Source organism: Dermacentor albipictus, chromosome 1 (genome assembly GCF_038994185.2).
Source record: "Dermacentor albipictus isolate Rhodes 1998 colony chromosome 1, USDA_Dalb.pri_finalv2, whole genome shotgun sequence".
Classification (NCBI taxonomy): Eukaryota; Metazoa; Arthropoda; class Arachnida; order Ixodida; family Ixodidae; genus Dermacentor; species Dermacentor albipictus.
In genome coordinates this window covers 239,946,274-239,971,503 of record NC_091821.1, presented here as the reverse complement: position 1 = coordinate 239,971,503, position 25,230 = coordinate 239,946,274, and the positions used below count along the sequence as shown (strand labels likewise).

General features: G+C 40.8%; 1 protein-coding gene and 1 long non-coding RNA gene across 2 annotated transcripts in view; one reads left to right on the top strand and one right to left on the bottom strand.

Annotated features, from left to right (window-relative positions):
• Positions 1-25,230, bottom strand: part of LOC135901568 (uncharacterized) — a 1,085,637-nt gene that overhangs the window by 138,514 nt on the left and 921,893 nt on the right. The gene's annotated exons all lie outside the window — the stretch shown is intronic.
• LOC135901567 (uncharacterized) lies at positions 4,902-13,778 on the top strand. The gene is made up of 4 exons (XR_010564174.1): positions 4,902-5,049; positions 6,616-6,657; positions 10,658-10,797; positions 13,488-13,778. It is a non-coding gene; the product is annotated as an uncharacterized lncRNA (long non-coding RNA).

Here is a 25,230-nt window from a genome sequence, read left to right as displayed (position 1 = left end):
AGACACAGAAAATGGGTCTGAAGCAAAGACGACACACCAGGACTGAACTTGATCAACTTTATTAGGAGAAAGCGCATCATCATCATCATCATCATCACAATTAGGCTATTTTTATGTCCACTGCAGGGGAAAGGTATCTCCCAAAGACATACAATTACCACTGCCTTGCGCTAGCTTATTTCAACTTGCGCCTGAAAATTTCGTAATTTCATCACCCCACCTGATTTTCTGCCGTCCTCAACTGCGCTTCCCTTCCCTCTGAACCAATTGTGTAACTCTAATGGTCCATTGGTTACCTGCCCTACGCATTCCAATCCCTGCCCAGCTCCATTTTTTTTTCTTAGTGTGAACTAGAATATCGGCTATCCTCGTTCGCTCTCTGATCCACATGTACCGCTCTCCTGTCTATTAATGCTACGCCTAACATTTTGCGTTCCATCGCTCTTTGCGCAGTCATTAACTTGTTCTCAAGCTTCTTTGTTATTCTCCAGGTCTCTTCCCCATACGTTAGCACCGGTAGAATTCAATGATAGTACACTTTTCTTTTCAACGACAGTCGTAATTAGGCTTCCAGTCAAGATTTGGTAAGGGCTGCCGTATGCACTCCAACCCATTTTGTAAGTTTCCTTCTCATGAACAGGGTCCCCTGTGAGTAATTGACCTAGATAAACTTACCACTCCGATCATAAACGTACTGGTGGTCATGAATTCTTCTTCTTTTGCCAGGCTATTAAACATTGTCTTTGTCTGATGCATATCAGTCTTCAATATAACAGACAATGGGATTCACTCACGTTCTCTATAAACAATGGCGTGCTACCTTTATCCCTATCTTATAACTATAGCTTGTAGTCTATTATTTTTCTAAGTCTTTCATCATTATCTCTACCTCGATATAATTCCATCGTACATATTGGTTAACGCTAACTGCCCCCCTTTTTCTGTTGATGCCAATCTTCTTTGGCCTAAGGTACACACTTACTATGCAAAACAAACTATTCTCTTCTTCTGCTATATCCCTATGGAACTCCCTGCTAAACGACTTAAAACAATGGAACTACTTTTCCTTCTTTAAATCTCAATTAAAGGACTATCTATTTGAATAAAATAATGACTGTACTAAATAACTTGATATAGCGTTTGATTGTATGCGCCTACTTATTTAAATTTATTCAAAGTATTATTTCTTTATTTTGTGTCGGTCTTTATTTGTTTTTCTTGTACTCCTTTTATTTTTGTAACTTGTTTTAATTATATGATTATGCTTGACATCACTGTACTTATTTCGTCGTTCATCTGCTTATTAATTTTTCACCTGTGCATTGTTATTTTCGCTTTATTTCTCGATTTACAATTCATCGAAAGGGGTCCCGCCTGCAGTTTTTACTTTGAGACCCCTTCATGCATACAACTGTTTTTTTTTACTAATTTATCAATAAAATTGAATAGAACTGAATTGAAAAATTGAATCCCGCTCTAACACTTTCTCGGTTAAGGTCCTCCACCAACTATAGTAATTCATCCGCAGTGTTGCTTAACATGATAATGTCATATGGAAACCGAAAGTTGTTGGGATATTCGCCGTTAATCCTCACTCCTAAGCCGTCCCGGTCTAATAGCTTCAATACTTCTAAGCATGCAGTAAATAGCATTGGTGAGATTGTGCCTCATAGCCTGACCTCTTTCTCGATAGGTAATTTTCTACTTATCCTGCGGAGAACCACGGTAGCTGTGGAATCTTTGTAGATACTTCCCAAGATATTGACACGTGCCTCCTGTACTCCTTGATTACGCAATACTTCCATGACTACTGGTACCTCTGCTGAATCAAATGCTTTTCATAATCTAGGAAGGCCATTAGAGAGGTTGATGGAACTATACAGGGTGTTCCACGTAACTGGAGCCACTAATTTAAAAATGAAAGGCGCGTCGGAGTCGAATTGCACCGAACGCATACTATTCGCACTGACCTATAGTAACTCAGGCAATCTTTTTGTTATCCCCATAACTCACTCATTAATTAGGTTTAATTACCCAACTTCTTAATTATAGGGTGAGGACCCCAAGTATGAAACGCACATTTGTAGGGCACCTTCAGAAACCAACGATCGAGTTGTCTCCTAAACGATACCTCTCACGTAGTCCTTTTCTCCGGGCTGCAATCAAAGCCCGCGAAATATGAAAAAAAGCCACGTGACGGAGCGCTTGCGCAATGGTATCGTGCAGCTGTCAAGCGTGCTTGAGTGTTGAGTGGTATTTTTTCACATTTCGCGGGCTTTCTTTGGAACGCGGAAAAAAGGACCACGTGAAATATATCGTGTTAAAAACAATTCATTGAGAGGTTTCTCAGAGCACTCTACAACTTTGCGTGTCACACTTGGGGTTTGCAGCCAACAATTAAAAAGTTGATTAGTTAAACATAACTAATCTGTTAGATAAGGGCGGGGGGAGAAATGGCCTGAGTAACTCTAGGCCAGTGCCAACATTATGCATTCAGTTCGACTCGCGTCCGGAGTGCCTTTCATTTTTAAAACTTTGGCTCAAGTTATGTAGGACAACCTGTATATGAAAGATAGAGGCATATATGGTTGCCGCAAGGTTTTATTTGAAAAGTTGATGTCACTTCGGGAAAAACAACTCTCTTTCACGCGCATTCTTTCTTTTATACTGGGTGTTTCAGCTAACTTTAGCCAGAGTTTTAAAATATGCCGATACACTTTAAGACGACGCGACCAAATGCATGTTGCTCACTTTTGTATGTATGTGTCACACTATATTTTGTGTTTTCTTGATTTGATAATTAGTAAAGAAAAATTAACTTCTGAAGCAATAAAGTTAGGCCAAACATTCCAATGAGAAAGTTGTAGAGCACATTGCAAAACGTCCGACAAGGCAATTTCTAACTTCCTATCTATTAAGTTAGTGTTTTTGAGCTTACTGTGGATGGCCGCGAAGTACAAAAAAATACCGCGTGACATATCCGCTTGCGCGCCGTGATTGCAGCGCTCCTAAACTGTCTGCGTACGGACGAACATAGCGTCTAGCAGGGCGTGCTGCCACTTAAAAGGCGACAGGGCAGTGACGAACGCGTTGGCTGTACTATTTACGCCAGCGATGTGCTTCCCTCGCGGTGCTTCATGATAGCGATAAGCAGACGGGTGTTCCCACCGGCTAAATGCTATGTTAGTTTGTGCGCGGAACGCTTGGCAGCAATGCAATCACTACTCACAAGCGGGCATGTCTCGTGATGTTCTTTTTTTTTTCATTTTGTGGGCATGCGCAGTGAGCTGAAAAACACAAATAATTGATAGATAGAAAGTTAGAAACTCTCTAATCGGACGTTTTGCAAACCGCTCTGCAACTTCCTAATTGGATTTTTTCCCTAGCTTCGTTGCTTCAAAAGTTGGTTGATTAATCTTGACTAGTTCTCTAATTAAGCAAAATACAAAATATAGTACGACACACTACATAACAAAAGTGAGCAACGTGCATTTGATCGCAACATCTTAGAGTGCATCGGTATATTTTTAAACTCTGCCTAAAATTAGTTGAAACACGCTGTGTGTGTGTGTGCGCGTCTAGTTTCTGAAGAAGACAATTAAACGTCCCTACAAGCAGTGACCAACAACCGATGATTGGACGCATCCTGCATTCCCACCGGCGTTTAATATAAGTGGTCAGTGCCCTGGCTGCGGTGTTAGGAAACGGCATTTCCTTCAGGTTAAGTATGGGCAAGATCAGTGGCGTAGCTAGGTCGTCTGGCACCCGGGGCCCATAGGTCTTCTGTCACCCCCCTCCCCGGGTGTAGCCGGCGGAAAGAGGGGTGTCTTCAGACGTATATGACACCCCCCCCCCCTCTCTGGCCCCTTGCACCCGGGGCCCACGGCCCCCCGCCCCCCCCCCTCCCCCCCCCCCCCCCCTGTTGCTACGCCACTGGGCAAGATTGCGGAGACATTTAACAAAACTCAAGTCTGGTGTTTTACATGTCAAAACCACGCTTTCATTATAAGCTATACTGTAGTAAGGGACTCCTGATTTATTTTGATCACCTGTAGTTCTTTAACCTGTACCGAACGCACGGTAAAGGGGCGTTTTTGCATTTCACCCCCATCGAAATGCAGCCGCCGCGGCCAGCATTAGATCCCAAGCACTCGGGTTATAGTAGCGCAACACCTCAGCCACTATGTCACCACGGCGGGTGTGGTGGAGAAAGGAGTGAACATCGTTTTTACAGAGTGCGTTTCGCTTAGATGCTACCACTTAGCGTACAATAGAACGAAACGAAAAGTTTCACCGATATCTAGGACATGGTGCTCATATTTAAATGGAGGCCAAAGTCTTTTCTGTGACATAGACGGGGTGCTAATGTGCTGGGAACCCGCTTGGTCACCAAGCACAATCTGCGCTGCTATACTTTCCCCGCGACAAATCGCATAGCGCAGAAGCACACGCACAAATGTTTAAGGAATGGGTCGACAGACCGTCTGCGGTTTGCCATGATGTCGAACTAACAAGCACAAACAGCGACAGTTGTGTACTTTTCTGGTCAATAGTTCAGTTTGCGCGGTTGCTGCGCGCATATATATATAATCTGAACGATGAAAACTGTGCGCGCACACATGGCGCGGCGTTTGCGACGTTTGAATTTTGCGCCATTTGCCGCGCCCTCCATTAGCTCCGGCCGGTGCACTGCGTTACTGCGATAAAGAAAGTAATTCATCAAAGAAGCCAAGCAGAAAACTTTCATGCACTCGCAAATCGCAGAAATTTTTAAACAGTAACATTATATTAGAAAAATGTTTAATAAATACTACAATTCATGTTGATATAGCCGTGTATTTGTATGCGTGTACTTGTATGAATGCGCGTTTGCGCTGTTAACGCATTCTATGTTTGTGCACGCGGTGTGTTTGGGGGGTTCTTGCGTTTTCTGCGTTCTTTGTTTGCTTCGCTGTTACTTCTTTGTAGTATTCCTGCGGGTTGCACGCTTTTTATGGGCTTGTTGCTTCGAAGATCACCATGATCGCCTCCGACTCAGCGACATCAAAGGTGAATGAGTGATTCGAATTCCCCTTGTTGGTCCATTGCGATGCGGTGAACGAAAGTGCAGAAATGCGTACAGCGCCTGTGCGTGTCTTTCGCGCGCCTCTTTTCTAGCAGACGCCACGCTAGCCCGCACCGCTGGGAAAGAAAAATCCACTCACTTGACAATAAAAGCTTTCTCTCTCTCTCTCTAGTTTTCATTCCTAGTACTATCCCTCCGTTGCGAGAATTGGTTGTACAGCACTAGATTTGTGGTACTGAACATGGAGTTTTGTCCTGGTTTAACATCACGGTGCGTTTGTGGTGACGTAAGGCAGCCAGCTAAAACAGGACATTTACGCCACGACTTGTGGTACGGTGTTCGAGCACCGATTTAGTTCTTATTAATGAGCGTAATACAATGCGACATCCGAACTGTACTGTAATCAAGTATATTTCGTTTGCGCCATGCCATCTAGTAGCAGGCGTGTGAGCGGACGTGTAGCAACCAGGAGCGATGGGACCGTCGAAAATGTATTCGCTGTTCGCTTCAGGATCGAGTGCCCCCGCGTTGCTGCAAGGTCGCTGACACGCCGTGCGGTCGACGTGATCGCGCGATCAGAAAAAATATAGGAACGCGCGATAATAATAAAGAATTTCAAGGGTGTACATGCGATTCTATGGTGAGATAAAGTATGGGTGATGCCACCGAATGCTGCGAAATCATCGAGGTATGCGCCTTGCCAACCGCGTGTGTTTTGTTTTCCACCAGTTCGCGCGCATTCAACTTTCTTTTTTCGTGTTCTCCGTTCAACTCCATCGAGTGCGTAGGCGCCTTTGCGTTCACGGAAACGGCAGATTCCATGGCACTCTATGTCCTACTTTACTGGGATAGTACATTCAAAATAATGTATTAGCGTGAAATTTGAGCCTTTCGCACTTCAGTAACTGATTGATGTTACTGTTACAAAGTTTTAAAATCAGTAAAGGAACGAGATGCCTGGGCATATCTGCCGTGTCTTTCCTCTGTATTTCCAGGCGGCATGTATGCGTTATCGACAACATAAACGTCAATAATTAGCAAAGTTTATTGTGACCATAGAAGTAGCTAATTATGTCAAAAAGCTTTTTTTGATTTCAAATCGAGCACTATAAAGAGATGAGAACAGATTGAAAGGGGAGCGCATCCTTGTGAACTAAATGACGCTTTGCCACAATCTTGGAACAATGCTTTGTCAGTGGAGCAGTTCTGTGAAATACTTTCTTTGAGAGTAAGCAAAACTTCAGTAGCATCAGGTAGACGGGGAGTAAAAAAAATGCTACACTGGTTTTACATGAAGGAGCTGCCTTTAATATGGGGCCACAACATTTAAGTAGATGAGCAGAAACAATTTTAAAAACAAGGAGAGGAATTAGAAATAAATTATTTGACCAGCTCACACTGCCATTGGCAAGAGCAGCTACACCTTTACTGTTTTCAATCGGTGATTTATATCCGTCCATTTATGTCAGCTTAGTGGTCCATGTAGCTGTTTTGATTGTTGCTTTTGGTGCATTGTGGCTTCACGTTTTAATTCTGGCATCTTTTTTCAGATTCCAAATGAGCTGGGAGACACTCCAGCCGAAAGGCGAAAGGTGAATACTTTGGCCATTCATTCAGTAGCGTCACTATGATTAAATGCAGTAATACCAAGAAAATGCATTAAAGGGAGCTTATAAAAAGATTGCTCATGCAACTTGCAACTCTGCAAGCATTTCCTCTAGTGATCGATTGGTGCACAGTGCCTTCAGTAGCAAGATAAGATGCCTTTAAGCATTCAACTGAGAGACTTTGCAACTGCACCGGGATTGGGAGCGAATTTCAGTGTCACTTGTGAACATATTAAACGTATAATGTGTCTTTTTTGGAGTATATGCCTGATATAAAAGGGGTGTTCAGAAACTTAGTGTGCACACTAGTGGTCTGCATGAGTTCACGTCTTTCTAGTTTTACCAGAATAAATGTATTATGACTATGTCATACAGCAGTGCACTGCTAGGGGCATTAAACCAAAATAACAGCACCCATTGAGAAAGTTGGTTGAAGAACAAGCAGTGATCCGGGCTTTCTGCATTTCAAAGGCCAAATTCCCAAAAATATTGATGCCGAGCTGGACAGTGTGCAGTGCCGGTCACCATATACTGTAGCCAGCATGGCATGAATTTCCTTGGTATTGTGTCTCTTTAAGATGCAGAAATCACATCACTACTCATAAAACTATTGAACATTGGCAGGTTGAAAGGAGGTGGCAGGGCTCCCCTATGGATCAGCCATTTCATGCCCTCTGCTACACTGACAATCCTACCTTAATGAGAACCAGTGATACATGTTATCCTATTATGCAGCCAAGTGAAATCCTTGTTTTGGGTTAAAGGGACACTAATGACACCTTAAATCAATTTAAAATAAAGAAGCATCGTTTTACATATCTACTTCTGTTAATTCCTTAGTAGTTGGTTGATTAGAGAAAATGAAGCTCAAAGTTCTATTTTCTGAGTGTTGCCCCAAAATTTTTGTGCTGACACCTCATTGTCGCACAGTGGATTTCAAGTAGGTTTACAAACTTATGTTGCTTTAGTTCAGTAAAAGTTCCTGATGCTTTTTAATTTGTGTTTTTGGCTTTTTTGGAAAACAATGAAGACCACCTTTATTTGTAAAAAAAAAAATAGCTACACCTGAGCAGACACCATCAAAATCCATGTTGTCGCAGCAAGCTAGTGTGGCAACTTCAAGGCAGCAGTGCCACCAATCTTTCCTCTTGCGCCTTGTACAATTTACTCAGCCTCTTGTCACGGTGCGAGTGAATCTCTTGAATTGTGGCAAGGTCATTTACAGATACATCTGAAATTATTTTTCTTTAGTGCTTTCATGCCATACGTGGTTAGTGGCGTTGGCACGGTGCTGCTAAGCACAAGGTTGCAGGATCAAACAATTGCATTTTGATGGAGGTGAAATGCAAAACTACTCGTGTATTGTGCAACTCTAGGTGGTAAAAATTAATCCGGAGTTCCCCATTATGGCTTACCTCAAAATCAGATTGTCTTTTTGGCATGTAAAACCCCACAATTTTATTTATTTATTTATTTCACAATACCGCCGGCTTCCATTTGGAAGCCCAGGCAGGAGTGGTAGAAACATCATGTGATTTCAAACTTTTTCTTCCAAGGGAAAGAAAAAAAAAAGAAGACAGCTTAATAGGCAAGGCAAACATATTCAAATACACAAAAGAAATACGATGATGCCGTCACATTGCTGCCAATAGGAAAGGCGCAATAAAAGAGACATCAGAATATGCAACACAAGCAAAAGAGACAATGAATGCATGACATTACAAGCACGTCTGTACTGCAGATAAGAAGGAATCGGGAGTGGTTGAGTTGACCATGCTTTGCGGAAGGGCGTTCCATTTGCGAATTGTTTTGGGAAGGAATTAAGAAAGATATGTGTTCTAGCACGCGGCTATAATATTGTTTGATTGTGCTTACCTCTGGTCAGTTGCGATTTATTAAATTGCATGTAGTTGTCAAATCTCATTTTAGTGTGGTTGTTAACTGTTATACATTGTTTGTAGACGATGCATTTTGCGATGAGTTTCTAGTGTCTGGAGCCCAGATCGCAATCTTAAAGAGGTGACTGAAATGCACCAATCATAAGCATTGTAGGTAAATCTAAGAGTTTTTTTTCGTACTCTTTCGATAATGTTTATACCAGCCTTTGTGTGAGGGTCCCAGACTATATCTGCATACTTGAGTGTTGGCCTAATAACTGTCTTATATGAGGTTAATTTGGTAGCGCTAGTGCAGTTTCTTAAACGGTGCTTTAATAACCATAACTTTTTCGTTGCTGCCGTGGAAACACACCAAACATGAGCGTTATAGCTCATCTCAGAATCAGTCGTAATTCCAAGATATATAAATTCCTCTACTTGTTTAATATCCATATTATTTATCTTGTAGGTACAAATTAGCGGATTTTTTTAAATGTGTAATAACCATGTGTGCGCATTTAGAGATATTTAGAGTTGTATGCCATTGGATACACCAGTTGTGTATTGCTATTAGATAGCCAGTTAAGCTAGATTGGTCATCCACAAATTGAATGCTCGAATAAACAATACAGTCGTCCACAAAAAAGCAGCACCGCACGGAAAATTTGCAAGCCAGGTCATTTAGGTAAATAAGAAAAAGAAGTGGCCCTAAAACTAAGCCCTGTGAAACCCCGAAAGTACAGAGGCGAGCGATGAATTCGAAGCACCTATGCTGGCAAATTCTTTTCGATGCGTCAAGTACGAATCAAGCCAATGCAAAATTTGTTCGCAGCGTATGATGCTGTTTAGCTGTATCATCATTTTTCGTGTGAAACCCGATCGAAGGCTTTCTCGAAATCTAAAAAAAGAATGTCTACCTGCCCACCTTGGTCCAAGATTGCCAGTATTTCGTTATTCATATGAAGTAACTGTGTAGTGGTCGAAAAGCCACTCCTGAATCCGTGCCGACTCTCACTAAAGAAAGCGTTATTTTCTAAAAAGGAACTTAAATGCTTAGAAATAAAGTGTTCCATTACCTTAGAAGAGGTGCAGAGTAGAGAGATAGGTCTGTAATTTTCTACATTAAACTCGTCTCCCTTTTTGTGGACTGGGACTATTTTGGCGACTTTCCAGTCGTTAGGCATGCTCAAAGTATTCTCCATAAAGATTTCATAAACAATAGGTATAAGTGTCTGCTTATATTTTAATTAGTGGTGATATGTGATGACCATTCTTAGGACGGTGGCACTAAGGAGACAGACAGAATTGTGATACAGTATGCAAGGGCACGATGATGCGCGTCGAAGAAATGACTTGAGTCTCCCTTGAGGTCCTTGACGTCGACATCAACTGACTGTCAACAAACTTCTGAGTTCACTCCGTGATCTTGTGCAGCCTGTGCCTTGCGAGTCGATTAATTTTATTCATGAGGTGGTGGTTGGCACACGCTGTCTTTGTGGCTTATGTACATATCATACAGCAGAGTAGAATCTCGAATATTACTGCTGGAGCGCAACAAGCGAACTTGATGTCTAGTGGTAATCTTAGTAACGATTGACAGTCATGTCCCTCTTCGAGCTCCTAATGCTGCTTGCCAACACAAGCAGCAGCAGTCGCCCAGTGTGAACGAGATTCATTGAAGAGTGGCACATGCCCGGGTCACATACCCAGTGACCCAAGCCGATCCAACGGTAGATTATGAACCCGCTTCCCTCAACATAGCAGCCCGATCTCTACCCATTAGACCATGGACTACCCATTGACACAAATAGGTAGGAAAATGGAGACAAACACCCGAAAATATGAAGTATGCTAAGGATGCTAATCACATTAAATAAGAGATGTTTTGGATACTTTGGTTTACTTATTTTTTTTTTTGTTTGTGCTGGACAAATCCCTGTTTTTCTGAAACACGTGGCATCCGGACAGCATAAAAAGCTAGTAAGAAGTCAAGTAAGTTTAGCATTCTAGATCTGCAACAGGCACTATTGTGATTTATTTGCACTAAGGCTGTTGTGTAAAAGTGCTTAAAAGGCTCAAAACTGCTTTGCTAACATTTAAACATGCAGGTTCACATAGGTTGGAGGAGTGCGCATTGAGAAGGTTATCCTGGCACAGCTTACCATGGCCTGCCATGGTGGACAAGGAAAGTTTGCAAGGGCCTTGCTTCAAGAGGCTCTTGACCCCACCAGGGTCAACGCTGTTATAGGCAAGTACCATACAGCCTTTCCCTTTTCATTTTTACGTTCACATTTTGTATCTTAAATTAGCAGCTTGCCATTGGCATAACAAATGAGTTTCAAGTAGCCCATGTGTGCAATTGTGTGCTACAATAAATAGCCTACCATTTGGAATGACAGTTCATATGATCTTAAGTACCTAATGCCTCCGTACTCAAATGCTTCTGAAGTTTAAAAGCTGCCTTCACTGCCAGAGGTTTTTGGTGAAATGATGATGAAAGCTGCATTTGCGCATTAGCAGTGCTACTTGGCTGTCATTGCAATGAATAGTTGTCTATGAAGCACACTCCAAATCTAGTGGCACGGAGGATATGTTTAAGCAGCCTGAAAGTGTTACTTTAATACATGAATTGCGGAGAACCTTCGATCAAGTGTGGTTACTGTTCAGCTCGAGGAACAGCATGTTCACCAAATTTCAGCAATGAAAATGGCTCTCCCGGTTCTGTAATGCGAAACAGTGGTTTCACCAATTTTAACAGTCCACATTGAATTAAAGTTGCTCCTATCTTGAAGGAGGTCCATGTGATGCCAGACAGCAGTGTTTCAGCAGAGGGAACATGAGTTGTGTGGCATTTTTCTTTGGTTGTTTTAATCAAAGAAACAACAGGGACAGAGTTGCCAGAATCAGTCAACAGTACTATGTTTAGTGGACGCTTATTCATTCTAAGCACCTAACCTATTTATTAGCATACACCTTTTCACTTTGTATCATAAGATATGAAAAAGAAATACTTAAGTGGCTTTTCCCCATATGCTTCAATAAATTGAGCAGCACTGAATAGGCCCTTGGCGACTACTGTTAAAGCCTCTTACAGGACATGTCCACTACTCCCATTCTGAAATTGTTGGAAGTGTCTCCTGCTTCCTTACTTGCCTGTTTACAGGGTTATTTTATAAACCATTGCTAAGTAGCTTATGGTATTAAATTTATCAAAAAGCTGAATGGGCTGTCCCGTCGCTCTTGTTTAGCCCGTTGAGGATCACATTTTGACGAAAATACGTCTCTATATCTTTTTTAGTTGTGTGCAAATACTCAAAACTTTTGAATAACGAATTGAATAGTGTCCTATTCGATTCGGTCTGAAGTCACTATTTATAAATGCAAATATTATTCAAATATTTCAAAACACCGATGAAACAAAATTTGAGCGAAAGTATGGTAAATTTTCACCTCCAAGAACATAGTATAGACATAAAACGTGAGAGCTTGTACAAAACACAGAGCAGGCTACGTTACTTAAGTAGCTGTACTTTAAAGGCTGTGCAGCAGTCATTCATGCTTACTGAAGAGTCCTGTGCATGTGGAGAAGCTTTTTGCTGCTCCATTTGTGCTTTTAATAAACAGTTGTTCATAGCATAGTATGCATTGATAGAAACTTGCTAACTTTAAGAATACTAGCATGGGGACATCATTTTACATTAATTGTGATATCAGCTGTTCATTATTGAAAAGCTATCCAATATTCAATTCGCTTCTGGCATTATTCGGTTCGGTCTCAAACGTCACTATTCGCACATCCCTAATATATTTTTATTGCAGATTTAAGTTCTTCAGAGCGACTTTTCGAGAATAAAGCGGGTAGATAACCTTTTAAAGTGACAATGAAGCGACGAAACCTTTTTAGTATTTGCAGTTTTTACATGTTATTTTTCTGTGCATGATAAGCAGTAAAATTTTTTGATGTAATGCAATTTACAAAAATTTGTTTTATAGCAAACTTGGTGAAGTGGCAACACTCCCAAACTACTGCGATGACAGCCACCAAGTAGCTAAGTGAAAAATCAGTTTTGGAGAAACCCAAGGGGCGACAGCAGAATAAGAATATTTTCTAGAAGTTCCAGAAGGTTGCAGCACCTCCAGTGTGATGCTAGGCAACACTTTTCCCTGAAAGGCACATTTTTTCAAAATGTTCCATCGCAGCCACAGATGTACGACAGTGAACGTCAAAGAGTTAGAAGTCAGTCTACTGGCATTTGGCTCTTAGAAGACTGAGCATTTCTTCGTATCTGTTACATTCTGAATGTGTCATGGTAACCAGCTTGGTGCACAACTACAGAGAATCCTCATAACAGTGGTTCAGTCGTTGAGGCAGAAAACACAGTTTGCTGTAAGCAGTATTTTCTTTAAAGTAGAGAGTCCTAAGCCATTGTAAGGCGAGAAGTGCACACCAATTCCATGTGAACTTGTAAAACCTAACTTCAAATGAAGCCACACTCAATTCTAGTGACACGACAGTATTGTATTTAGAGCATGGAAAAGCACAGTGAAGTTCTGCACATTTCAATTATGAAAGTTACAAGAAATAATTTTTGCTGTCAGTAGTCCTGGTTTTTTCATGAACGACGTGAAGTTTTTTTTTTCACGATTTTGTTTCTAAGAAAGCAAAGTTCACATCTTCAACATGATATCCATAAAGTTATTTTGCTACAGTGTGTAGTTCCTCTTTGCCCTTTTCTGCATTTGACACTTAGTGGAGTCCTGTGCCACTTTAAATTAATTTAAATGGTCATGCTGTGAAGCTGTACTCGCAGAAAGTTGGAATAAAGCAAGACAAATACATCAATCGATTTCGCTATAACGAGGGCATATTGTATGCCGCACTCTTGCATGTGGAAGTTGCTTGTTAAAACTTGTTCTGGCTTCTTGTTGTTTTTGCAGGCTTCACGTGTCGCAAATTTCCTGGTACCAACTCTGGCCTCAATTCTTGCATGGGACCAAAAGCCTTTGAAGAGCTCAAGTTGGACAGCTCAAACCAAAACACAAGTGTGCTTTTGTAACTCTCGACATTTTTATGTTCGTTTATGTTTATGTTAGTCTCCTGAAGAGCTCAATTCGGATTTCTCAAATGAGCGTACAAATGTTGTGCCTTTGTATGCCTTGGCATTTTTTTGTTAATTTTATTTATTTAACTATGCTAGTCTCCAAAAAAGTCCACGTTGGATGGCTCAATCCAGCATATAAGTGTTGTGCTTTCTTTTTCGCTACATTTTTATGTTAGTTTTTGATATAGCTCCAGGAAGGTTAGCGTTACCTTATTATTATATTTTTAAACTATTTTCAATCATTTCATGCCAAACCACCCAGTTTTGTCAACAACCGTTTCATTATGGCAACCTATTTCAAGTTTGCTTCATATGCAAAAGTAGGTACAATGAGAATTTTTTTAGAAAACTTGCTTACATACACCTGAGTTAAAAACTGTTACACCCGAGTCATTCCACATCAAACCAACCAGCGTTTTTTTTACCATCACAGATACAGTTGAAAAAATCTTGATGTTTCTTGAAGCTCCGAACTTTTTCTCCCCATTTATTTTGCTTCTCAAAAATTTTCTAGAATTTGGCAAAAATTGATAGTTCTTGCCCAGCTAAGCTAGAAGGCAATGATCAACATTTCTTTTCAAAGGGGAATTGTATGATCCAGATATTCAAATGAAGTTCATATCAAGAGAATGAAGTGGTGAAGTTTGAATTTTTTTCTTTGAACGCAGGGAAATACAGAAGGCACAAAATAAATGTAGAATCGCGGCCTGGTTGACTTCGGATAGCTGCAATATATTTGAAGCCTTGGAGGTTCAGTTGATCGCCTAAAAAAAAACTAAAGTTCAAATGCTTTGCAAGAAGCTTCGTGTTGAAGGTAAAAAAATGTAGCTTTCATGGCCGGTGCAAAAGTATGTGTGACCCATCATTACATAGCCCTACGTGTCTGCTATGCATGTGACCAGTTAAGAAAAGGTATTCTTTAAATGCAATAAATTATTTTTTGTACTGTTCATGTGGATCACGCATACAGCATAAATATATGAAGCCTTGTCATCTAGCAAGGAGAGATAGTTAGTATAATTAGTCACAAAAACTAGTCAACAAACTGTGGCTTCCTTTTTTATGTCAGTATGAAAGCAGGTGGCGTCAAGTGACGCAATCTCGACTCATATTTTTAATGAGAAAAGTGGTCGCCAACGGCATCTAACCACATCAGACTGAACACTGCAAATAACTTTTAGAGACGAGCATGTTCCGTCTCTCAAACAGTGGTAACACGCAACACCAGCAGAATGTGTTCACACTCGTGTAGGTTTTCAGTTTTAATTATGAAGGTGTTTTCTACTTGCATCGTCATTGTGTTCCAGGGGGCAGGGCACAGTGTCCTGCTCCCTATATGTTGCATTGCATGTTGATATATCGCATTGCATTACAGTGCGACATGTCGTTTAATGTTTTGCATCAACAATATCAGCACCATTTCTGGATTTACTGGTTACATAATAGTGTCACATGGTATTGACGGTTGAGGTCACAGCGACAAAACTGTGAATGGCGAAACGAACTTTATTGGTTGAACCTGTGCCCAGAAAAATAGGCTACACTCAAAGCTCAACGAAAGTGGCGAACGCAATCGTCGAAAATCTGATCTGCCGGTCTAGCGCGTCAGCTTTTATACGTATGCCATCGAAGGTTCCAGAGTAATCGCTGGTGCCCGCATGTCTTCCAGAAAGTTCTACACAATTCGCTTCGCACATGCATGCAATCAGATTATACCAAGTTCGGCGACACGGGGAGCAGATAGAACCATTGATAACATTCCAGAAACTGCCAATACGTGCAGGCGCGTCCTGTGCTGAGTGATAACATTCGTTAGATGATGAAACGCGGTCATTCAATAAAGTACACGTGCCAATAGCAAATATTTCTTTTTGTAAACTGCATGAAACTTTTAACACTGCAAGACTCCTTTACGAATTTAACACATATTGCTATTTTATGTGCAATGGCTGCATGGTTTACCCGGCCCATACCAAGCACAAGCCTTGTTGCGTTAGAGCGTGTGTCTTGGCAATGAAACGCAGACCGCAACACTGCTTCTCTGTCATCTGTGTTGCAGACAAAGTCAGCATTGTTGTCTGCATTCCCGGCCGGCAAGCTTGTGCGCACATCGGAGAAAAGCCACTGTTGACAAAAATTCAAAAAAGAATTTTTCACATTTAAAAATAATGCCTTCTTTTTTAACTTTAGACATGCAGAGCTATCTAATAGTGTATCACATATGTTTTTTTGGCAAACCACCAAAGCAGTTTTTTTTTTGTACCTCAAACATGAAGCTTCTGGCAAAAGATTAGAATTTTAGAGTTTCTTTACAGGCAACCGGCTGAACCTTCAGAGCTTCAAATATTTTTCTGCTATACTATGTCACCTGGGCTACCATTCTGTATTTAATTTCTGTCCTGTGAATTTTTCTTCGTTACGAAAAAAAATTAACACATTGCAATTTTACCCACTTTGGCCGGTGCCAAAAGCACTCGAAGTATTCAAATATTTGAAAAATTGGCTATTTTGGCAGTTGCATCACTTGACTGTATTTCCATGCGCACCGTTTGAAGGCCTCGATCCACAGAATGTGCATTTGAAAAAAATGTTGATTGATGTCCTCTAGCTCAGCTGCGCAGGAAAAATAGTCACCATAATGCTACAAAACTTTTGGCAAAAATAAATAAAAATGGGGAAGGCATTTTGAACTACAGTAAAAATGTAGCAATGTTTTCAGCTATACTGTGGTGTCGAAAAAACGCTTGTCGATTCGGCAAGAAATGACACACCTGCAATTGCATCTGCCATTGTCTGAGTCGTTCAGTTCGGTAAAAACTGCATTTTACATAACTGCAAAAATGGTTTATTTTGCTATCAAAATACAGGAGTAAGAATTAATAGCTATAAGTTGGCTTAAATTTAATGTGCAACAAAAGCTCTCTAGTAATGGCAATGATGCGCCTTTCATGTTTGCATGAAACCAGATTCATTTTTTAATTTCCCTATTTTTTTTGTGACACTGAACAAACTTGAAATGGAACTCACACGAGGAATTTTTTAGCCTTCCAGCACCTCACTAATAGCTGTCTTTTTTTTTTCATATAAAGATCTGAAGTAGTCAATATGAATAAGTCGCTTGAGAGAGAGAATGAACATTTTTATTAGGTAAATGTCACTTGATATGGAATGACCTGCACAGGAATGTTATCATGGCAGATAACACTACTGGATCATGTAACAAGCAATGCAGCACAATAAACTGCTCCCATGGCATCACTTATTGTGATTGCCATGTTTCAAAAGTAGATAATGCTTACTGAAATTGGCACGCACCATTCAACCAACAAATAAGGACTGTACAGAGTGATCATTTTTGAGTTTTAGATATTTTTTTAAATTGCTTGTGCCAGGTAGCATAATTCTTGCTCTTGAGCTGAATTATGCAGAGTTCGACATTAATAGCACAAGAAATGGAAACACATACAACGAAGTCTCACAAATTTACTAATTCACTTATAAGATTATGGCAGATATTGCAGCTTACAAATTGTAGCCAGTGAGTTTGAAAGACGTATTCACTTGAAATTAATTTCCAGGATGACACGAGTTTTTAGATTTTTCCATAAATATCAGACAAAATTCATGGCGATTCCAGTTTTGTGCTTCATGCATAACAGTGTGTATTGCTAAAGTAAGTGGAACAACAGTGGATTTTTACTGCCAGTTTGATGGCGTCCGTCTCGTCACTGGTGTCATTTTGGAAATTCATTCTAAGTGCTTACACTTTGTAAAATTACTGGCTTCAATTCGTAAAAAATTAGTTAGGAAGTTAAGCGAGTTTTTGTTAGCTGAATATATGTCTTGATTTTTCATGCAAGTAATGTCTGGCACTCTGTATCTAGTATTATGTTGGCTGCAACAGTCAGTCTTTAAAAAGTTCCATAAAACTTGAAGATAACCACCCTGCATATCACTGTCTCAGTGTCTGCTGTGGGCTCAAGCGAATCATGCCATGGATATAGTACCACTGGCTACCTAATAAAGAAAGCAAGCACCTTTTAGAGTGTTATTTGCTGTACGTCTGTCTGCTTGTTCATTTACTTATTTAGGTATTTATTTATTTCTTTCGGGAAATGTGTTTTACTTGAGGGCCACACAAACTACATCTGTCAGTATTCAATTTTGTTACAGTGTCAAGCTGCAGGAAGTTTGTACTTTGCAATAGTTTTTAAGAAGTGTCTGATGTTCTCAAGCTACAAACGAACGGTTGTACATTTACACAGATGTTTAGTTACAAATAAACACTTCACCTAGAAAAATGGTTTTTGTGTGCATCACTTCTGCACTCCAGATTTCGTGAAGGACCATTAACATTGCCAATTGAAAAACTGGCATAACATTACTGCTAGCAGCCTTACAATATGGTTTATTATCGGCAATCTAGGACCATGCTTTCGAGCCCAGAGTGACTGAGCCCTGCTATACAGAAGGGCCGGTATTTAAATTTGCCCTTATCCTCTCACAGCAAACATATTGACGTGACATCAAAGATAACTTATGCAACACAACATAGCTCAGCAGTGTTTTAGTGCAGTTTTAAACACTGCTAAATACACATTGGGAGCATAAAGGGCTTTCAACATAATTTGAGTGTTGATGTGCAACACCTCCAACAATATTTTAATGGGCTTTCAATGCTGAGACTCAACACATCTGCATCAATGCTTCAGTGGGCTTTCAATATTGACAAACACATTTTAATAATACTTCACAGCCTTCAATGTTCAGACTTCACACATCTTCAACAATCTTCAATGTGTTTTCAATATTGAAATGCATTGTTTTAACAATGCACCAATGATCGTTCAAATTGAAAGACCCTAATGACGTTTTGAGAAAATGTCACGGGCCAATTATCAACTCTTGTCAACAACTCCCTCAATAATGTTTCAACAATTCCCCAATGTGCTTTCAATGCCATTTGGTGAATTTGAGGTATGACATTGCACTAACCTTCCAACAATTTTTTTGTAAGGGTCTGATACATATGTGCCTTCTGGTGAGATTGGTTGTGGACTACAAAAATTTTTTCTCACCTCAAACAAAATTTACTCAAATTAGGATGCCGAGATCACAAGCTTAAAAGGTGGCGCGTATATAGAGTGATTGCTAGTGTTTTTATCTTGAGGGCCTTAATGCTTAATTGAGGTCTGAATGTCATAAAAAAGTGACTTTTTGCCAAATTCGAAAGTAATTTGCTAGAAAAGTACTTGATTTCATAATCTAAAATTAAAATAAACTATAACAACAGGAAAAAAACTAGTGAAATAATAGTGTGGCTGAAACGTTAATGTTTCTGGCAAAAAAAAAGTCTGAAAGTGCAGAATTATTTTGTACTGAGTCAACTGAACACAGGAAATTCGTAAATGTATTCACCTATTATGCCAGTAGAATTTTCTAAAATGAGATTTGTCATTGTACCTACTTTCATATTTCGTTATAAAAAAAAATACACCTCCAACAACTCGCTTTTTCAACTTTCAAAGAGAACTTACATCCATCAAATCTCAATCAAACAATGACCAGCTTGCCTAACTTTTTCTTAGAGAATCGGCGATCATCACTTTTGGGGCCTGGAATGTTTTGCGTGGAATAACTCCTCTGCTGAACGCAAGACCTATTAACTGTAAAACCTTTCGCTGCCATTTAATTAGCCGTCTTGCCTGCTCTTTCTATCTCTGAAGGCGCAAGCAAGATGGCATCGCTTCTGAGAAGACATTTATGCGAAGCTTGAAATATACACAGCCCTCAGCAACACCCAAGCATTCCTGCGTATATGCACCTTGGTGGCTTGTTAGGAGTGTTGCGTGAGGATCATTGCGGATTATTAGGAATGTTGCGTGAGGAGCCAGCTACCTCTTGTGACATGCCCGCCCGAACCTCATACAATACGTCTTCAAAGAGAATTGTCACTATTGGAAAAAGTTAATATTTTTCGAATACTTTACATCGCCGACAGTACAGATCAAACAAAAAATAAGTTGAAACATGCTTGATAAAAAAGTGGCACAATTAGCCACGACCACTCGAACTGAAGAAAAGGCGCTTGTTTTTGTTACGCTGTGCTATCACCGCAAACAGCATGCATATCTGAATTGGTCGCGAAAGTATACACAAATGTTATTGCCCTTTCTAAACTTTACATAATGCGTAACTGGGTATGCTCTCAAGAGCCCTGCGTTAGCGAATAAACTGCTTAGTTAATTGTTCCTAGTGCTCCCTTTGTATATATAATAAAGCATGCAGTTTATTGACAGACACTTTCTGCTGTTGTAATGGGATGTGAAAAGTGTTCGATATTCATGGTCAGAATGGTTTATGCTATTCACAAATGATTTGAAAGATATTCAAGTCGATTCACTTAGGGCATTATATATTCGATTTGCATTCGATTCGGTCTCAAGAACTATTTGAAAACTGGTATACTTTATTATCACGAAGGCCGGGGGGGGGGGGGGATGATTTTCTTGGAGAAAAACGTCGGGCCCCGCATTGATTACTCATGGCGCCTGCCATGCTGGGCTGAATTTACACGTCGACTACTGTTCCATTGATTGCACAGCTCTTAAAAGCAGAACAGCGCTCCCCTCTGCTGCTGCTTTTTGCAAAGGCCTTAGGGCAACCTGGGGATATAAGTGTGCTGAGCGCTATGTAAATGCTATCCTTTAGACAACACACTACGTAACTAACCCACTATATAATGAGTTTTCTTCGTCACAAAAATCTCTCTTCACTCTTGACTCTACATGAAGCCGGTTCCTCCAGTTGACCACCCACGCTACTGCACATAATTGCAAGGTGCGTAGAAGGGGCGTACAGCGATGGATAGCATGCTCCACAAAGTCGGCTATGGAGTGCGAACATAATGTTGGGTACAGGGCTGGTCTTCTTCATTGACCAGTGGACTAAATTAGGAGTCTCGTACTGAAAGGCAAAATTTATTGTTTTGTCTTGTTGGGATGTAAACAACACGCAAGCCTACAAACATTTCTGTTGCACCTCCAGAACAGGTATTCCCTGTCATTGACATACACGCGAACACACACACCTTGCACTTTTTCTCGACCATAAAGTCTAGTGTATCTACAAACAGCACACGAGGAAGGAATACATGGACCACTATTAAACAAAGGAAAAACACATGTTAGCGACCTTGTTGGTATGGAGTATATTATAGTCTTTACATAGCCAAAAGGGAACGTCTATAAGAAAGCCAAAATGACACGCAAGTCTGCAGCAATGGACAGTGAACTGACATGGGCACCCTCACCTGCCCCTACCCTCACATTGTGAGGCGAGGATCGACTTCTAAAAACTGGTGAGGGAGAGTGAACGTCGTGGTGGGAGGGAGAGTGACAATGTGAGGCTAAATGATGGTGCCATTCATGTCACTTAAGTGCAGAGAAGTCACACTTAGATCGTATGCGTGTCAGGTCTGAGGTCTGAAGTTTTAAAGCGCACTGGCAGGATACCTCTCGAGCTTAGATGTTCATCAAAGTTTACTTGTACCTGACCTCAGTCAAGAATGGCTGTTGATGTTACACGTAGTTAAACCTATAGGTGTTATAGGTCTTCATCTCCACCCCTGGTTTCGCCTGATGGGTGCTTAGCTGAGCAGCAAGGCTCAAAACCAACTTCGTAGCCCTTTACCGGCACCTTTAGAGGAGATGCAACTTCATGTACCGCAATGGCCTTGGGGGTCAAAAAAGTAGCACCAGAAACTGCGCCACCTAAAAAATTTGGTTCCATGATGTTTAATGCGTACGTATTTCATGTCATTACTTGCATTTCTATGTAACATACCTGCACAGGTGTTCAGATATTGTGTTCGCTGCTGTGCAATACATCGAGTTCCATGTTCATCTTTTGTTATGTGTTTAAATATTGTTGTAATATATATGTTTTCATTGAAAGAAAAACCGAGTGCTCTATCTTGCTGCTTTTTGTTCTGCAGGGAGGAGAGAGTTGGGAAGGGGTGCCAAAGTAATGTATACCATTTACAGATGTATAATGATGCTTCCCTTGCCTTTTGTTTAATATGCCTTCTGGCAATTACTATTGTATAATGACATTGCTTCTTACCAGAATAATTTTCAAAAAGAGGGGGATGATGTTACATTGGGGTTTCGTTTTCAAAACCGCAACTTACTCGCCCTCAGGAGGTGCTGACGTAGCGACACGGAGCTTAATTAAGTCGCCGCACTTTCAATAAACGAGCTCTCAACCTCTGTCCCCGTCTGCCTTTCCATCTCTCTTCAGGATGCCGTCCTGGCATGCCCAATGTGCCCGGCGCGGCGATCATGGCGGCCCGCCCACATAACAATAGGTTTAGCTACATGTGAGCTTTAGCTATATAAAGGCTTACCATAGCCCCCAGTCCTAGTTAGCTCTTAGTATAGCTCCCTGTAATAGTATAGCTGTAGCTATAGCGACGGCAGCCGCTCACGCTCGCCGCAGGAGCGGGCCATTAACGGGCACTCTAAAAACATGGCATTAGCATAGCTCAAGGTCGACCACAGCACAACCAAAGTTTGTTTCTTTTGATGCTATTTGTGCTCATATTCCTAAATTTCCGAGCGCGCATGTTATTCACAGACGCCTGGACGGCTGAAGATGATAGTGAGCAAGGCCGTAATAAGGAGTAGCCGTGCAGCAAAATTACGAATGACGCTTAGACACTTTCTAAACCCAGACCCTATTTGTCTTCAGTCAGTAGTGTTACAGAAAAAACAGAATTTGTTTAGCTTGCTGTCGTACCTTTGGTGGTAAGTACCACTTGTATAAAACTAGCAGAAAACATTATTATCCACGCCGAACAGCACTCGTCTCACGGGTAGCGAGTGTGTTTGGGCGGACCATCTTTTCAGGAGTGCTTGCTTGTAGCATTTTGTCCCCATTAAACTACTAAGAATCTCATTGCAATCCCCGCATTGGTAAACAGGATGTTTATTTTCCAGTGCGCCTGGCGATGAAACGTGATTGTCCAAGCTATAGGGTGTCACTAGGACCGCGTGGATTACGCATGCATGCAGCTAAAGATTAAAATAGGCAATTCATAGGGATTGCGAAAATATTGGGCTGTGCCTGGCTTCGCCATTTGGATCCCACTTCAAAAAGCGCCCTTTCTGCTCGTCCAAAAAAAAAAAAAGCTGCAGGCGTGGTGGTTGCTTCGCGAGCATTTGCGACGGCTTAATATTCATTCAGCTTTGGTCAAAGTTCTATAAGCAAAGCAATGCGGCACGCTTCAGCAAAAATTGGAAAAGCACGACAGGCTAAGCTCTCAGGACTAAGCTCGTGGGATGAGTAAAGTGTTTATTTGACGTTGTAGCCCAACCGAAGGTAATTGAGAAGGATGGTAGCCTTTTGAACGTGAACACGGGGACTTGCGCCGTGCGAGCGAGGGAGAAAAACCAAAGGGGGGCGGGGCGAAGGCATTTGCCCACTTCTGGTAGCGAATAGGCATCATTAATGCGCCGTCGTCTTTCTTTTTGTGCTGCCAAAAAAGTTCCGCTGAATTGTGGAAATGTACTGAAGCTGCACCTAATCATTCAAGGCTGCGAATGTCAAGCTGCGTGAGCGATTCATTTAGCAAGGCGCGAATCCACAAAGCTTTCCCCATGTTTTCGTGAAGCATTCCCCCAAAGATTCGAATTCTGCTTCCAACAGAATTATATATATATATTTTTTTTTTCTCAAAATTGCGGCGCTATGAAGAAGTTCAAATTCTGAAAAATAAGTGCCGATCAGACGAAGTACACTGATAAAAGCCTCACGTCGCAGGTAGGACGCGCTTTTCTGTATGCTTCACCTGAGCACTGCTCCTCCAGAATTTTAACCATGGGTCACTCCACGCCAACTGTCGCAACCGTGGTGCTAGTCCAATAATCGTTTCTCACAAAAATTACAAACAAATTCCGTGTATATAAGCATCAGTTGCATGGTATTTTCTCAATATATTTTGAGAGAGAAAAAACAACAAAAAAAAAGCTTCTGGGCGCTCGAGCGCCATTTTAATTTCAGGAAACGGTGGAAAACCAGTGCGAAACAAAATCTGTCAAAAATCGAACGTCTCACGCGTTCTCTCAAAATTTGCGTTTTTACGTTGTTTGAACATTTTTGTTTCATTAGAAAACAGCTTCACAAAATACTTTTGTGTTCTTTAACCCTTGACCGGGAGGTAAAAATTCGCTAATTATGGCGTTTTTGGTAATTTTTTCGCAATAAATGGTTGCGGGTGAAAACGAGGAGTTATTTTCATAGGATTGTCCCTAAAACGTGCTATATTCTAAAATTTTGCGTTCACCTCGGTGCTGCGCGCAGGATTTAAAATAAAAGCCTGAATTTGGCAAAAATGCTATTTTGACCTATGTTTAGACGTCGGTAATACACTAAGGTGGTCCATGTAAAAAAATACGCGAGAAAGCGGTCATAATTGAGAAGCATAACTACTGTCGCCTCGAAAATCTTAATCGCAGTACTTTGCGTTTTCTGAAAAAAATGTTTGAACTCGAGTCTCACCATTGCAATCTTTGCTTCGCGCTTAGACTTCGCGCCATGCCACATCGGCGGGAAATACAAACACGAAGGATGCAGAATGTGGTGCGTGCGAAGAGGAATAAAAGCCGTGATCACCAGAACTTCGCAAGAATATAAATCCTGAAAGTATGCATACTTTATGTAGATCGAGAGTGCGCACATTTCTGTGCTATTGAAAGTATTGCATATGCGGCCGTCTACACGCGTGAAGTGCTAGAGCGGGCCACAAATCGCTTTCACGAGCGCGGACTGGAAGCACCACTTGCACGATCGACACACGTTCAGCCACCGTGAAACCAGCCAAAACTATCGCTGATATAGGCAGCTTCATTTGGCACACTTCACTACTTCCGTGATATGGGCGGCAGTATATAACAAATAAAATAAATAAATATGTCTGAAATATAATTCCAGCTACTTGGGGCTAGATAGACAAAAGTAGGCGAATCTATTGCTGGGACCCGCAGCACAGGGTCATTGCGATTTCAAGCCTGAAGAAACTATAAGTACAGCGGTTTATTTTGGGAGCATTGTGACACCTAACCAAACTATATATTGTAAGGAAGATAACGAACGTGCGCACTGGGTCAGCAGCATCGGCAGCATAAAGCGCGCAGCAGAAGCTCGAGCTCGGGAACTGCTCGGTGCATCGTAGAACCGGCGGTCGCTACGAACCCTAATCAATCTCCTCTACAAGATATATATATATATATATATATATATATATATATATATATATATATATATATATATATATATATATATATATATAGCGTGAAAGAAGCCCACGGATACATGCAAAAGTGCGTCGAGCGACCAGTCGCGCGGGAATTTTGCAATATATATATATATATGTATATGTATATATATATATATATATATATATATATATATATATATATATATATATATATATATATATATATATATATATATATATATATATATATATGTTGCAAAATTATACACACACTGTGTTTGTTATCGCGTTTATATACGAA